The following is a 17,324-nucleotide window of genomic DNA, read 5'->3' as shown; positions in this document are numbered from 1 at the left end:
AGTATTTGCAATAAAAGTATAAGTATTTGTTTTTATTGTTTTCACATGGACTGATGCGATATTCAAAATTCGTTCAATCATTTTTACAATTTTAAGCAAAGTATTTGAATATTTTGTTTAATAACTAGGTTAAAGTATCAATGAATGAAAATAAGTTTTAATAGATGAAATTGAGATTTTGGGGTTACATTTCATCATTCTATCTGAAGGTGTGAAAAACATAAGAAATGGGGGGTTTGAATTGGGTTTTACGAAAACAAAAGCCTTTTACCAACTTAAGAACACCACTTAAATGTTAATAACAAAGTTATCTATCCTAGTTCGCTTGAAACTCAAAGTTACTCAAGTCCACCCGCCAATGTGATTTTGCCTTATACACAAGGACTTAATCCACTATAATCAACTGATTATAATATTCACAAAGAATAATCTTCTTTATCTTCTCAAGAATCTGACTATATCCTAGTCTCCTTAATGACTCACAAAGAGTAACCTTCTTTGTCTTCTCAAGGATCCGACTATACCCTAGTCTCCTTAAGGAATCAAACAAACAGTTTGAATAATATTTTGTGTGTTCCAAAATCTGGTTTGTCTTCAGAAGTTGCTTGATGTTTTCCAGAGCACTGGTCTGTTAACATCAACATTCTGATAAGATTTACTTCAGAAGTTTGGTTGAATTCTTTTGAAGAAGCTTTAGAGTCTGGTTATCTTTAGAAGCTTGAATTATTAGGAGATTCGCCGATTTCCTATGCTTGGGAATAAGTGTAGGATTAATGATGAGGATAGAAGGGCTTGTTCTGCTCACTATAAGAGTCATAGTGAGAGGAAGGGGAAGAATCAGTTTTGTGGGAAGCCATATAGTGCTCTAGCCGATAGAGGGAAGCATAGAGCTTTAGGTGAGAGAAAGCCAAGTAGAGGAGAGTCTCCCACTTATGTCAAGTGTGGAGAATTAGGCCACCGTGCTAATAAGTGCATGAATAATGTTCTGAGGTGCTTCAAGTGTGGGAAGACAGGTCACCGTGTGGAAGATTGCAAGAGTGTTGGACCGACTTGTTATACCTACGACAAACAGGGTTACATTACTACTAATTGTCAAAAGCCCAAGAAGGTATAGTCTTGAGGGAAGATCTTTTCTTTGACTGGGATAGAGACTACTAGCTTAAACAGGTTCATTCGAGGTACATGTTTTATTAATAGTATTTTATTGATTGCTATTATTGACACGAGTGAAACACATTCATTTGTTTCGCTTGATTTTGCTGAGAGGTTAGGTTTAAAATTTTCTTCTTATTTCCTCTTGTTCCTATTCACTTCCTCTTTATCTTACCACCACACACACACACACACACACACACACACACACACACACACACACACACACACACACACACACACACACACACACACACACGCACACGCACATATATATATATATATATATATATATATATATATATATATATATATATATATATATATATATATATATATATATATATATATATATATATATATATATATATATATATATATATATATATATATATATATATATATATATATATATATAGAAAGGAGAGAAAAAATCTCAAATGATATTTTTCTTCAAGTACCAATTTACCAATAATTAATGTTACCAAAATCTTCCTTCTTGTACTTATGAATAAAGGCAAGTTGAATTGAGTAAGAATTAAGCTCAACTAAGTTAACTAATTACAATATTTATTGTAACTGACAACAAATAGAGCACATATGAGTTCAATATGTCTCACTTTACAACAAATAGAGAAAATATGAGCTCAATATGTTCCAACTGACAAAGAATAGAGCACTTAAGAGGATATGTGATATCACATAACCGTAGTGTGTAATAAATTTAATTCCAAGGAGGAGAAATTGTTCCAAATAATTTTTGAACAAAGTCTACTTATATTATATATTTTTTAATTATCATAATAGCGTTGTTTTGTCTGAGGAAAAAAGGAAAGCATTTAACCCGCTGATTTTCCAAAACCGTTGATTTGCCAATTTTTACTGGTTTTTACCAGTTCTAGCCGGTAATAGATCACATGATACCAGGCACATTTATCAATGACATTACTCTTTTTATAGATTAATACTCACGTAATAACAATTAGATGCACAAATTCCATGGAAGCCTAAACCTCTGGTTGATCTACTGTTTCAAAGTTCTATAAACTTTGAGGTTATATATTTTTCAATTCAATTTCTTTTCCTTTCAATTCTGTTATGTGATTTTCGTTTGCTTAACTCGTAATTAATATAGAACAGTTTAGTAATTTAGATTGATGCATGTTCCCAACTTTAATCGCGATTAAACTTACTTTTTTCATTTATTCGCTCTTTCGGTAACTATCTTCTTAATTCGGAAAATAGGAACGTAATTCATATAGTATTGATTGCGCTTGTTTGATCGATACTGAAATAAAAAAGGAATCGAATCCGCTTAGGGAATTGGTAATAGTAATCGATGATAAGTAGGAAACTGAACCGGTAGATTAATTCGTTACTCATATTCATTTCTTTTAATCATAAACTTAATCGAAAACCTAAACCCCCTTCTTTTCATTCAGTTGGTTAATTTAACAAAGAGTCCTTGCAATACTTGCAACTTAGTTTTCACGGTACAATGAGGTTTTCGAAATCAATCATGGTAAGAGTAATTATAACATAATTATGATTCGATACGGATACGGTTTATGCTAAATTAAAGCAAGCAACACAAATCACGACAAAGTCGGAAGGAACTTGTTGAAGCGCCGAGGAGAAGAAAATGTGGACTCCGTTCTTGCTCACAAGGTGCTCAGTGAAATGCCTCAATCAATCTTCTCATAAATGGTTATGTGGAGGATGAAATTGATCAAACTTGGCTCTCCTATATCCGTATCAACATATATACCATAAAGACTCATATTAAGGGTATTATTTCAAGAAGTCACTTATCAAGTTGAGCTAAGTGAACTATGTATGAGGTTGGTGCATAATTTTTTAGGTATATAATATCAAACATTCTTTTAAATATGTATTCACTAATCAAATATGAAATTAAAATTAGAAGAAAAAATCGTAGAGAGCTTAATTGAGACCTAGGGAAACCCTAATATATAGGCCAAACTCTTATATACACACTAAGAAACATATTCTTGTATTCCAGCTATGTTCTAGCCCTTTAACATAATTTGATACCATATAATATCCCTTAATTGAGTGTTAGATGTGAGTTGGTTTTTCATCCAAAGCTTAAGGCACTGCCGCGCGACTGCGTTCCTGCTTTTGTCGACTGCCGCCTATCTGGCGCAACCCATTTTTCAGATGCGGTGTTAAATTGACATACCATACTATCACCTCATAAGTAATACCTTCTCTAAACTTGTATTAAAATAATAACATATAATATCACCTTGCACATGCTCATCACTAAGGATGGTGTAAGATTCTAATTTTGACCCTAAGATCCCTCATGTTATCTCATCATTTGCATTGGTTTTGGGATCACACCTTGGCATCCTCCTTACCCCTAATTCATTTGGTTCGCATTGGGAGAGATCACCAAGCACATTTGATTGTATCATACTTTATTTTACTTTGTTTACTAACCAAAATACCAAAATATGTCTATGTATAGCCTTGTTTCTTTTATAGGTAGTGTGTGCATCCACCAATGCCCTATCAAGCTTATAGCTAGGGTTTGAGACCCTCAGTGCAAGTAAATCAATCAAGATATGGTTCATAATAGTTCTAGACATCATATATGGATCCCCATGTTTTTCATTTATCATTTGGATCAAGAATTCATCAAGAATTTGAAGCTAGTTTGCATTGGAAATCCTAATTTATTTGGGTATCTTGTGTGACTTCCTCAACAAGTTTCTTCAAAAATTGTTCCAATATATCAAGGTATACTTTATTTCATGTCATCTTATGCATATATGATCCCCCACGAGTCCCAAAGATCGAGATAACTTCCAGTTTGAAAGTTGGTTCAAAGAGTTGGACCAGAGAAAGTCAACTAGTCAAAACTGGGGTTCACTAGACCCTATCTCCTACACGTTTAGTCATATGAAAATGATTCCAAGAGAAACGTTACTCCTATGACATTCCAAAAAATTTCATGTTGACATGAAGAGCTAGTTTTTCTTGTAAAGTCATTTTTTATGGTGAAAGATTATAGGTCATTTTGTCTATGCCCTAGTTAGGAGGTCAACTTCGAAGGACCATAACTTGCTCAATTTTTATGCGATGAAGTCCATCCAAGTTTTATGATCAATTTCAAGATGTCCTCTCCAACTTGTATTCTTTAAGAAATGTCAAATTCAACTTGCAAGGGCATGTGCCAAGAGGAAACATTAAAGGTCATTTTGGGCAATTACCATTGAACATGCAATTTTCCTCAACTTCTAAAATGCATAAATACCTCATGCCAAATCTAAATGATGTCAAAAATGTGACCAAATTGAATAATATTGAAAGATCTACAACTTTGATGAATAAACCATTTTCATTTGGAGCTCATAGCAAAAGTTATTCAAGGTAGAAGAAGTGGTCATTTGACTTGGTACTTAGAAAATTTTCAATTATGTTTGATTTCTCCAACTTCCACCTCAAAATTCATCATGATCCAAGCTTCAAACGGAAAAGTGTTCAATATCACATTTGTTCCCCTTTAAAGGATAAACTTGAATATTTCACTTGAATGGGATCTCAACGTGGAGTTTCTCAATCACTTTTATAAACTTTTTGTGTTGGTTATCTAATTTGGTTTGTTTTAATCTTTGTGGATAAGGAATTGGTGGTTTATAAGGAGGGGATGATACATATACTTCGTTATCCTTCCCTCTTTCCTTATCTTTCGCTTCTTCTTCTTTTTGTTTCTCAGGCTCTACTGGTTCCTCTACTTATTTCTCAGGTGTAGTCACAACATTTTTCTTTGGGGGTTCTGGGTTATTCAACCTAGGGTTTATAGGTTCATCGTAAGTGGTTCCACTCCATAGGGCAATAGCGTTAGCGTGCCCCTTGGGGTTGGGTTGAGGTTGTCCAAGAAATTGTCCTTATGGTGTAGCTTGAGCATCTTATTATTGTAACACTTGAGAGATTTTGGTTTCAAGCATATTATTGTTGGTAATCACATAATTGACGTTGGTGCCTAATTGTTTAATCAGTCCATTTATATGAATGTTCTGGTTCATGAATTCTTTGTTTTGCTGAGTTTGGGCTGTAATGAAACTCTCCATGATTTTATCAAGATTTGATTTCTAAGGAGTAGCTTGCATACGCTGGTTCAGTCTTTGGGCTTGGAATCCTGGTGGTCTTTGAGGTGTAACGTTCTGAGTAGGTTTGCTATTCTTATAGGAAAAGTTTAGGTGATTCCTCCATCCAGGGTTATAAGTGTTTGAATAAGGGTTTCCTTGGGCATAACTGACCTGATATGGACTTGATTCAGCTAAAAGATTGCATTCGGCTACGATGTGTCCTTGGTTTCCACAGATTTCGCATCCGAATTAAACTGCAGCTACGGTAGTTATAGGGTTAATAGATAAACTTTCGACTTTTTGGGCTATGGCGTCCATTTTGACATTTAGATGGTCTAGGCAACTAACTTCATAAATACCTCCTTGGTCTCTTTCTTTTCTACCAATGCTCGTTCTGTTCCCCATTGGTAATGGTTTTGTTCCATATCTTCAATGAGAGCGCAAGCTTCCGGGTATGGTTTGTTCATCAGCGTACCACCGGCGGCAGCGTCGGTGGTCATCTTTGTGTTATAGATAAGCCCGTTATAAAAGGTATGAAATATAAGCCATTGTTCTAAACCATGGTTGGACAAGCCCTTAATAGTTCTTTATATCTCTCCCAAGCATCGAAAAGTGATTTATCATCTTGTTGAGTGAATCTAGTTATTTGGTTTTGTAGGACAACGGTCTTACTCGGTGGAAAGTATCTATCAATGAATACTTTCTTTATGTCATTCCAATTGGTTATTGAATTTGATAGAAGGGAATCTAACCATGATCATGCTCTACCTCTGAGGGAAAAGGGAAATAGTCTTAGACGTATCATGGATGAAAACTTTTAAATGTTGGTTCGGGTTCTTAGTAGGGAGTCCTGCGAATAGGTTTTGTTGCACTATTTGCAACAAAGAGGGTGTTAATTCAAAATTATTAGTTGGAATAGCGGGGTTTACAATACTAGAATGGGGTTCTTCATTAGAAGGAAGTGCAAAGTCTTTAAGAGGTTTTTGGTTTTATTCTTCGGCCATTGCTCTTCTAATCTTTTGGAGTAAAAGACGAGCGCGAGTGTATCTTTTGGGTTCTTCTATTGGAAATACTAAACTTCTGGTACTGCGAGTTCTTCGCATTGACCGACAAAAAGGGGTGCCTTAATCTAGACGGTGTAACAACAATGTACAAATTTTGACGTAATTGGTCCCCGGAAACGGCGCCAAAAACTTGATGCGTGCTTTCCGCAAGTATATGGAATACGTCAGAGTAATATAAAAGATTATCGATCCCAGAGAGACCAATGTCAATCTATCGATTTCTATTGTTAAGGTGTTTATCTATGGCTAATTAAATAGGTGGATAGAGTGCACATGAATTGAAAATAGTGAAGAATAAATTCAGAAAAAATGATACTGGAATGTAATTCACATCGATTAAACAATACTCTTATTTGTTTCTAAATATAATTACTTATGGGGAAATATTTTCTTCCTTGAAAAAGAGTTAATTAAAAAGGAATCGTCGCGTTAGCGTAATCGGAACCGGACTTAACCTCTAATCTATACCAGCCGCTCACGCTGCACTGGTCGCGTATTGCGTTAAAGCAAAAAATATTTTTTAATATAATTACCTCTAAGAGTCATTTGAAAAGTGCTTTTGATTGGAAACTTTTAACATAAAAGGGTTTTCGGCATATGCTCGGCCAACCAGATCCTAAACCTATAAATGTGTCTGAAAATAGCTTTAAAATCACTTTCTAATAATATTAAAATCTCCTAATTAATTTAACAAAGCACTTTTGCTATTTTTATAAATTAAAAACTAACCAAGTTTTGTCTTAAATGTCGGATGACTTTCAATCTTACCCGACTTAATCACGGATCTACTTTCATAGTAACCGATCAATTTAAACATAGAAAACATGTATTAAAATCAAAACGTCCCCTAAACTATTCCTACAGATACAACATGTGGAGTACCCATCGAAACGACGGTCCTCACATTCCAGCACTAAGGATTTAGCTGGACATGGTTACGTTAAACAACATAGCATATAATTGATTCATGGAATACGTCATTTAGGGAAATAAAGTGTTAAGTGTACGAATGGTTTTAAAAGTGAACCACGAGAATGATACGTTGAAAGTATGGTTTAAAAATTAATAATTTGCGATAATAAAATAAATCTGACAAGTAAACGTGCAAGGAAAATAAACAAATTAAAGGCAGTGCGAGAAATAAACAATTTAAAGGTGAAGTGAGAAATACACAAATTAAAGGCGAAGCGAGAAATAAATAAATTAAAGGTGAAGTGAGAAATAAAATAATAGTAATGCAAACTGAATTAAAAACCTTCTTCAAATCGGAGACTTGAATCTAGTACAAACTTGAAATAAATTTGACTTGAAAGTAAAATGATGGCAAGATTAACTTCTACTTTATGGTGCTCCATACCTGATTACAACAATGGTACAATAATCCTCCGATGTGAAGAATTATTTCTTCAACGGTGTGATTCTATGGTCTATGCTGCAACTAGACTTGGATGCCTACAACTAAAGACCTAAGTCCTATTTGTAGCGGGGTATTCGTTACCTTTAGATTTATTGACTAAATCAAAAGTAAATCATACAATTCGAGTCGCCACCGCATTTCTATTTATCCAAAGGAAAGGTTAGAAAGCGAACAAAAACCGAGAAATTTTATCAAATAAAAAACTAATAAAAATGTCAGGGATCTGGGTAAGGGGGTTGGTTATGCAATGGGAAGGTTTTAAGCACCCAAAACATCCTTAGTACTCTAAGGGAGCCCTTTTCATTATTGTTGTAAGGTAGGTTGGTATTTGTGAAAAAAATATTTGTGCAAACATGATTGGGGAGATGAGAGAAGAATGTACAAATTATTTACAATTTTGTGTTTGAATGGATAAACCCATTGCCTACGTACCATCTTAAAAAAGATTAGGATCAAAACCTCGTAGTTCGGGGTAAAAATCTCAAAAAGAGTTGGTGAAGTGATTGGTTGTCATACGGTGAACTGACTTTTGTGTTTTTGCTTTGGAAAGCAAATGTCGCGGCTAGCAAGAGTCGCCACCGACTTTTCTTTTATCCAATAAGGAAAGGTGGAAAAGAACAGGAAAGACCTTAGTTAGATTTTGGGTTCGGGAGGTACATTATACAAAGGGAAGGTGTTAGCACCCTTTGTATCCATGGTTATCCATGGGCTCTTAATTGCTTGATCACTTATGCTTGTCTGAAAAAGTGTTTGTGAATTGCTTAAAAAATGTTTTGAAAAGGGAGCTTAACTTTGTAATGATTCTTGTATGAGTGTATACAAAGTGGTTCTCTCGTCTAGTTTTGAAAGTTGTTTAGAAAAATATAACTCGGCAATGATTCTAGTACGAATGTATACCAAGTGGTGATTTTCTAAAAGATGTTTTGAAAGGTGTGAGGTATGAAAAAAATGTTTTAGATTGTGAGCTAGCAATTAAGAGTTATACCTATCCAAGACCTTTATGGGCATTTCCTATCCTTATGAGGGTAAAATTGTCCTTACTATTGAGAAGTAAGTAGTTTTATCCTTTGGATGTAAAAGGGTCATCGATTGGTCATTGAAGGCAACATTTGTAAGGATACCTTAGCATTCGAAGGGACGGTCATCATTTAACCGTAGGCTACAACGACGGGTCACCGAGGGACAAAAATCATATATTCGTAGGCAACATCCGAGAGACGATGATTTATTTTATAGGGACATGATGATTTAATCGAAGGGTCTTTGCTAAGTGTATCCCCACATTCGCGGGACATGACCGTAATACCGTAATACCGTAAGGCAACAAAGAGAGGTCCAAGATCACATATTCAAAGGCAGTATTTTATAGTCAATTAGGTAGTTGTAATCAATTAGGTAATTAGGTCCACATTATAATCAATTAGGTAATTAAGGTGAATCTCCCCAAGGGTATCCCACAAATAAAGTGGAATACCTAGCAAGCTACCTTTTCGGGAATACTTGAGCCCTTACAAAATTCAGCAAACAAGTCAGAATACCAAAGCAGGGTGCCATCGAGAATTGCACCAAACACAAGGAACATAGCAGTATGAATGTTAGACAAAATAACACATGGTTAGAATAAAACAGATCCGATAAGCATAAAACAGAACAGAAAAATCGGCGACTGTCACGTTCGCTCCTGCCTCGCCTAGCGAAGGCTTAGCGAATGCTCGCTACATGCTCGCTTAGCGATGTGCTAGCGAGCGACTGCGGGTTTTGAATTCCAGAACAGTACGATTTCAGCAAGCTTCACACCCTATGGCATCCATTACATGGTTAAACATTCAAGATATTCAGACATATTTAAATCCACATGCAGAACCTCAAACATATTTATGAATTCAATTATGATATCACATGTGAATTAAGAACATAAAGCGGTAATAGTAATGCAAACCTATTGGCAATTGAATTGCAACCTTGAATTGGCAAGTCGGATTGAGTTGGGCGGAGGTAACCTTGGTGCAGATGAGTTTCCTTCAGGGTTTCCTTTAGGGTTGCTCTGAATTCTCTGGGTTAGCCTCCAGGGTTTGCTGTGTTGCTTCTGTTAGGGTTTCTGTCCGTCTGTCTCTCCCTTTTTCTGAATGAAGCTCTGCTATTTATAAAAAAAATTTGTAACCTAATGGGCTCAGAATGAAGCCCAGAATTTTCTGGCATTCGCAAGCTTCGCTAGGCGAGTGGCGTAGTGAAGGGTTCGCTAGGCGAAGGAATTGCTCGCCTAGCGAGCAAGCCAGTTTAGGCCATTTTCTGGATTTGGCCATCTGTGAGTTGGGTCTTTGTTCCTTTAAGATTAATGCCTTGAAAAATAAGTTGGAGTGCCTTTAAAAAATGCCTTGTAATATTAACGGGCAAATTTTGGGGTATGACAGCTGCCCCTGTTCAATATTCTTGAACCGAGAGAGTTAGAATGGTATGTACGCCATTCGTGGTCTGGAGGTGGAAGATTATTGAACACTTAGAATGCCCCAAAATTTTGCACTTGTTAATTAAAAGTTAGTCTTGATGGAGATGGGCTTAAAGATGTCATCCAGGAAGGTCGATGATGAGGGCTTCAGAGTGCGTCGTACATCAGGCCAATTTGAAGACATGGGTGCCACGCCGGGTCATACGCTGCTGGGGATAAAGGATCAGAACGGACCATACACTAGCTCGTATCTGAATCGCAGAATGAGTTATCCATTAGGCGGGTGACTTCGCTGGGGATGAAAGATCATAATGGATCGTACGCTAGATCGTATCTGAGTTGCAGAATGAGCCGTATGTTAGGCTGTATCTGACGAAGGTAGAATCAGAATGGATCGTACGCTAGATCGTATCTGAGTTGAAGATCAAAATGGGTCGTACGTTAGACCGTATTGGAGTTGCAGAATGAGCCGTACGTTAGGCTGTATCTGAAGAAGAAAGTAGTCGTACGCTAGACTACACCCCGGAATGTACCATAAGCTAGGCAGTATCTGAGGATTTGAAGGTCAGAATGGATCGTACGCTAGATCGTCTCTGAGTTGCAGAATGAGCCGTACGTTAGGCTGTATCTGAAGAAGAAAGTAGTCGTACGCTAGACTACACCCTGGAATGTACCGTACGCTAGGCAGTATCTGAGGATTTGAAGGTCAGAATGGATCGTACGCTAGATCGTATCTAAGTTGCAGAATGAGCCATACGTTAGGCTGTATCTGAAGAAGAAAGTCTCGTACGCTAGACTACACCCCGTAATGTACCGTACGCTAGGCAGCATCTGAGGATTTAAAGGTCAGAATGGATCGTACGTTAGATCGCATCTGAATTGAAGATCCAAATGGTCGTACTGTAAGAACAAAAATTGTTCTACAACAGATTCCTTGATTTTGATGATAACAAAGGATGAAACCAAAAATGGCACCCTAACGAAAAGTTTCTAAGTGTGCAGGGTTCTAAAGAAAGAAGGAAGAAATCTGATGACGTCATCAGATACAGAACCAGATCAGATACAAATTATCAAATGATCAGAAGCATCTGAAGTTGAAACACGTTCAAGAAAGTCTAACTCTGAGCAAAACAGCAAAGTATCAGAAGCATCTGAACAAGAAGTAAGCTCTAGAAGTTCTGACTCTGAACAACGGTATGTCTAACTCCAGAAACTCTCAGCGCTATCTGAAGAATCCATCAGAACTCAAAAGAGATCAACATCAGAAGCAAGACTCCAAGATTCTCAGATACACGAAGACTCTAATTATGGATTTGCTAATTATGAAAGAGTAACGTTAAAGTCAAGTAAAGGTTTGCAAATGGATTTCCTAATACAGAAAGAGACGTTAATCTCCAATTTCAATGAAGAAGGTATTATATGTGGTAAGTAGTCATTTCAAGGAGAGAAAGTTATCCTGGCAGAAGCTATTTATGTTATGGCGTAAATTCATTTTATTACTCATCAGTTTCAACGGACCCTACTCTTCTATATAAAAAGGACTGCAAATCAACATTCAGTACACACAACAACAAACACAAGCAAAAATTATACTGAAACATCAACGCTCAAGAAAACTCTCTTACTCTCTAAATCTTCACGAAGCTTTTGCTTATAACGTGAATCACTTTGTTCTTACTATTGTAATATTTGCTTTCTTAGAAGCACTCTAGATTACATAAATCTTTTATCGATTGTTTGTTTATTTCCTCAAGTGACTCTGTGTAGTCTGTATACTTGAGAGGACTAAGAGATCTTTCTCTTAGACGTTGTTTGTAATCAATCTTTCAAGATTAGTGGATTAAGTCCTTGTTGAAGGCGAAATCACCTCGGCCGGGTGGACTGGAGTAGCTTTGTGTTATAAGCGAACCAGTATAAAATCCTTGTGTGATTTTCATTTTGAAAAAGCGCTTATTTTTCCAAACAATTCAAACCCCCCTTTCTTGTTTTTCTCACCTTCAATTGGTATCAGAGCTCCGGCTCTGTTATTGATTTTCTAATCAAACACTTAACAGTGTAGAGAGATCCAGTACGAGAAAAACTATGGCCTACTCAAATGAAAGAGATAGTTACAATGCTAAGCCTCCTGTTTTTGATGGAGAGAAGTTTGACTACTGGAAAGATAGAATCGAAAGTTTCTTTCTGGGTTATGATGCTGACCTCTGGGACATTGTCACAGATGGATACACACCTCCAGTCTTAGAAAATGGAGCTGAAGTTCCCAGAAATAAGATGTCAGAAGATCAGAAACGTGTCTTCAAAAATCACCACAAGGCCAGAACCATACTTCTCAATGCCATATCGTACAACGAATATGAAAAGATCACCAACAGAGAAACAGCCAAAGATATACTTGACTCTCTGAAGATGACTCATGAAGGAAACTCCCAAGTCAAAGAGACAAAGGCTCTGGCGCTTATCCAGAAATATGAAGCCTTCAAAATGGAAGATGACGAAGCTATAGAGGCAATGTTTTCTAGATTCCAAACTCTTATTGCAGGTCTCATGGTTCTAGACAAAGGGTATACAACTGCAGACCACGTCAAAAAGATAGTCAGAAGTCTGCCAAAGAAATGGAGACCTATGGTTACTGCTCTGAAGCTGTCAAAGGATCTGAACAATATCAGCCTTGAAGAACTTGTCAGTTCTCTCAGAAGCCATGAGATAGAACTAGAGGAAGATGAGCCTCTGAAAAAGAACAGGTCTGTAGCATTAAAGTCCAGACCTGAAAGACCCAAACCTGACAGAACCAAAGCTCTCCAGGCAGAAACTGAAGATGCTGACGACTCTGAACCAGAAGACTCTGATGATGAAGAAGAATTGTCCCTACTAACCAGAAGAGTTAAGCAACTCTGGAAAAAGAGGAACAACAACTTCAGAAGACCAAGACCCAGAGGGGATCGATCAAAATCAACTTCAAAAGGTAAATCTAACAAAGATATTACCTGTTATGAATGTAAAGAAACAGGTCATTACAGGAATGAATGCCCCAAGCTAAAGAAAGACAACTCTAGAAAAGAAAGCTTCAAGAAAAATACCTTCAGGACAAAGAAAGGACTGATGGCTACCTGGGATGATAGTGAATCTGGATCATCAAAATCTGACTCTGATGAACAGGCCAACGTGGCACTTATGGCTACCACATCCAGGAGTAGCTCAGATGAAGAATCTGAAGAGGTATTTTCTGAACTTTCTCGATCTGATCTAGAATCTTGTTTGTCAGAAACTCTTAGCTCATATCAGAAATTAAAAAAAAAGTTTAAAAACATTAAAGGCTGTCTTAAAGCAAAATTTGAAGAATGTAGTGAACTTGAGATGACAATTCTAGCACGAGAAGATACAATCAGATCTTTAACATTAGAAAGAGATGGAGCAAAGAGAAAAAGCTTAGAATTAGAAGAAGCGTTGTCTCAAGCACCACAAACTTCAAATAAAATAATTTATGAATACGAAGAAGCCTTTCAAGAATTTCTGAAGAATGGGATAGATAGGAGTATTATGGCATCCATGATTTATGGAGTAAGTCGGAACAATAAAAAGGGAATTGGGTATGATCCTAAGGAAGATAAAACTTCTACCAGTGACCAACTTAAATCTCCCTTTTCATATCATTACACACACACAAGAACAAAAATTTAAAAATACTAGAAAACCCAAAGTTATAAGAAACTATGGGAAAACTAATCTGAAAGGACCCAAGAGATTCTGGGTACCGAAAGATAAGATTATCTATGTTGCAGATATCCTATGCAGCAAAGTTCAGACACCAGTCATGGTACCTGGACTCTGGATGCTCGCGACACATGACGGGAAGAAAGTCTATGTTCCAAAGTCTGGAACTTAAAGACGCTGGATTTGTAGGCTTCGGAGGAGATCAGAAAGGAAGGATCAGAGGCTCCGGAACTATTGGTAATTGTACTCTTCCCTCTATATCTGATGTCCTTTATGTAGAAGGATTAATGCATAACTTGTTATCCATAAGTCAATTAAGTGATAACGGTTATGATGTAATCTTTAATCAAAAAACATGTAAAGCCATTAATCAGAACGATGGCTCTGTCCTTTTCACAGGCAAGAGGAAAAACAACATTTATAAAATTAATCTTTCTGATTTAAAAGAACAAAATGTTAAATGTCTGATGTCGGTTCACGAAGAGCAATGGGTATGGCATAGACGCTTGGGCCACATTAGCATGAGGAAACTTTCTCAGCTAAATAAACTCGAGTTAGTCAGAGGCCTACCTAAACTGAAGTTTTCTTCAGATGCTCTGTGTGAGGCATGTCAGAAAGGAAAATTTTCAAAAACGTCTTTCAAAAAGAAAAATGTTGTTTCTACCTCTAAGCCTCTGGAACTTCTTCACATTGACTTATTTGGTCCTGTGAAAACAGCATCAGTCAATGGAAAGAAGTATGGACTAGTCATTGTTGATGATTACAGTCGCTGGACATGGGTGAAATTCCTAAAGCACAAGAGTGAGTCTCACTTTGTATTCACCAGTTTCTGTTCCAAAGTGCAAAAAGAACTTGACTCTAAAATTATTAGAGTCAGAAGTGATCATGGTGGGGAATTTGAAAACAAAGATTTTGAGGAATTATTTGACTCTAATGGAATATCCCATGATTTCTCCTGCCCTAGAACTCCACAACAAAATGGAGTTGTAGAGAGGAAGAATAGGACACTCCAAGAGATGGCCAGAACCATGATCAATGAAACTAATGTGGCAAAGCACTTTTGGGCAGAAGCTGTAAATACAGCGTGTTACATTCAGAATAGAATCTCTATAAGACCTATTCTGGAAAAGACTCCCTATGAACTGTGTAAAGGAAGAAAACCAAACATTTCATATTTTCATCCTTTTGGATGTTCTTGCTTTATCTTAAACACTAAAGAACATCTGAACAAGTTCGATTCCAAAGCACAGAAAGGTATTATGTTAGGATACTCAGAACGCTCTAAAGGCTACAGAGTATACAACACAGAAACCAAAATTGTGGAAGAATCTATTCATGTCAGATTTGATGATAAGCTTGACCCTGAAAAGTCAAAACTAGTTCAAAGTTTTGCAGATTTAGAAATCACTCTTGCAGGATCTGATAAAACTCCAGAAGCAACTGTCACTCAGAACTCTGAAGAAATTAAATCCCTAGAAATCCCAAAGAAAGTTAAAAGTCGTATCAATGTATCTGAAGATTTGATTCTGGGAAACAAGGACGAACCTGTCAGAACTAGATCTACCTTCAGGACTTCTGAAGATACTCCTCTGAGACTAGTCTCTCTGATTGAGCCTACGTCTTGTGATGAAGCACTTCAAGATAACGACTGGGTTTCAGCCATGCAAGAAGAATTAGATCAATTCTCAAAGAATGATGTCTGGGATCTCGTTCCTAAACCCAGAGGCACTCACGTCATTGGAACTAGATGGGTTTTCAGAAACAAGCTGAACGAGAAAGGAGAAGTCGTCAGAAACAAAGCTCGACTGGTAGCTCAAGGTTATAGTCAACAAGAAGGTATTGATTATAATGAAACCTTTGCTCCAGTCGCAAGGTTAGAATCTATTCGTCTTCTTGTATCTTTTGCTATTAACCATTCTATTAAATTATATCAAATGGATGTCAAGAGTGCATTCCTTAATGGTTATATATCAGAAGAAGTGTATGTCAACCAACCTCCAGGTTTTGAAAATCCAAACTTTCCAGAACATGTTTTTAAACTCAAAAAATCTTTATATGGACTTAAACAAGCTCCCAGAGCTTGGTATGAACGTTTAAGCAATTTTCTTCTGGAACAAAATTTTATCAGAGGGAAAGTTGATTCCACACTCTTCTGTAAGAACCTTAATAATGATCTCATGATATGCCAGATTTACGTTGATGACATTATTTTTGGTTCTGCTAATATCTCTGTTTGTCAAGAATTTTCTGAGTTAATGCAGGCAGAATTTGAAATGAGTTTAATGCAAGAACTAAAGTTCTTTCTGGGAATTCAAATTAATCAAACTTCAGAAGTCACATATGTGCATCAAAGCAAATATATTAAAGATATTCTGAAGAAATTTGATATGGCTGAATGTAACTCTGCAAAAACTCCAATGCATCCAACATGCATTCTTGAAAAAGAAGAAGTAAGCGCAAAGGTTTGTCAGAAGCTCTATCGAGGTATGATACGCTCTCTTCTCTATCTGACTGCTACTCGTCCTGATATTCTCTTTAGTGTCTGTCTCTGTGCCAGATTCCAATCAGATCCTAGAGAATCTCATTTAACAGCAGTTAAGAGAATTCTTAAGTATCTGAAAGGAACTCCTAACCTGGGCCTGATGTATAAGAAAACATCAGAGTATAGACTTTCTGGTTACTGTGATGCAGATTATGCAGGAGATAGATTAGAACGAAAAAGCACATCTGGAAATTGCCAGCTTCTGGGAAACAATCTAATCTCCTGGGCTAGCAAAAGACAGTCAACAATCGCTCTATCAACTGCAGAAGCAGAATACATCTCAGCGTCACTGTGCACAACTCAGATGCTCTGGATGAAGCATCAGTTAGAAGATCTGCAAATCTTTGAGAGTAACATTCCTATCTTTTGTGATAATACTGCTGCTATTTGTCTAAGTAAGAATCCCATTCTACATTCCAGAGCCAAACACATTGAAATAAAACATCATTTTATCAGAGACTATGTTCAGAAAGGTATAGTAACATTGAAGTTCATTGATACAGATCATCAATGGGCAGATATCTTTACTAAGCCTCTAGCTGAAGATAGATTTCTTTTTATCTTAAAAAATCTGAACATTCAAAATTGTCCTGAATGAATTGTGCCTCTGAGAATGTAAAATAAGACTCTGATGTAAACAAATGTACTTCTGCCTCTGACTCTGATACTTCTACCAGTTAAAAAGATATCTGAGTTAGAAATCTCCAGGAACCAATCCTTTGGTATTCCTGAAGATCAGATATATCAACACGTGGAGCACTTAGCGTCTAACCCTAGAACTTCTAGACAGCTGTCCAGAAGAAGATCAAAGGTGAAACGTTTGAGATCTCCTCGAGCAGTGTGCGTACTGTTGGGATTAGACATTCATTAATTA

This window comes from Lathyrus oleraceus, chromosome 3 (genome assembly GCF_024323335.1).
Source record: "Lathyrus oleraceus cultivar Zhongwan6 chromosome 3, CAAS_Psat_ZW6_1.0, whole genome shotgun sequence".
NCBI classification, from domain to species: domain Eukaryota; kingdom Viridiplantae; phylum Streptophyta; class Magnoliopsida; order Fabales; family Fabaceae; genus Lathyrus; species Lathyrus oleraceus.
This window is presented reverse-complemented; position numbering follows the sequence as displayed.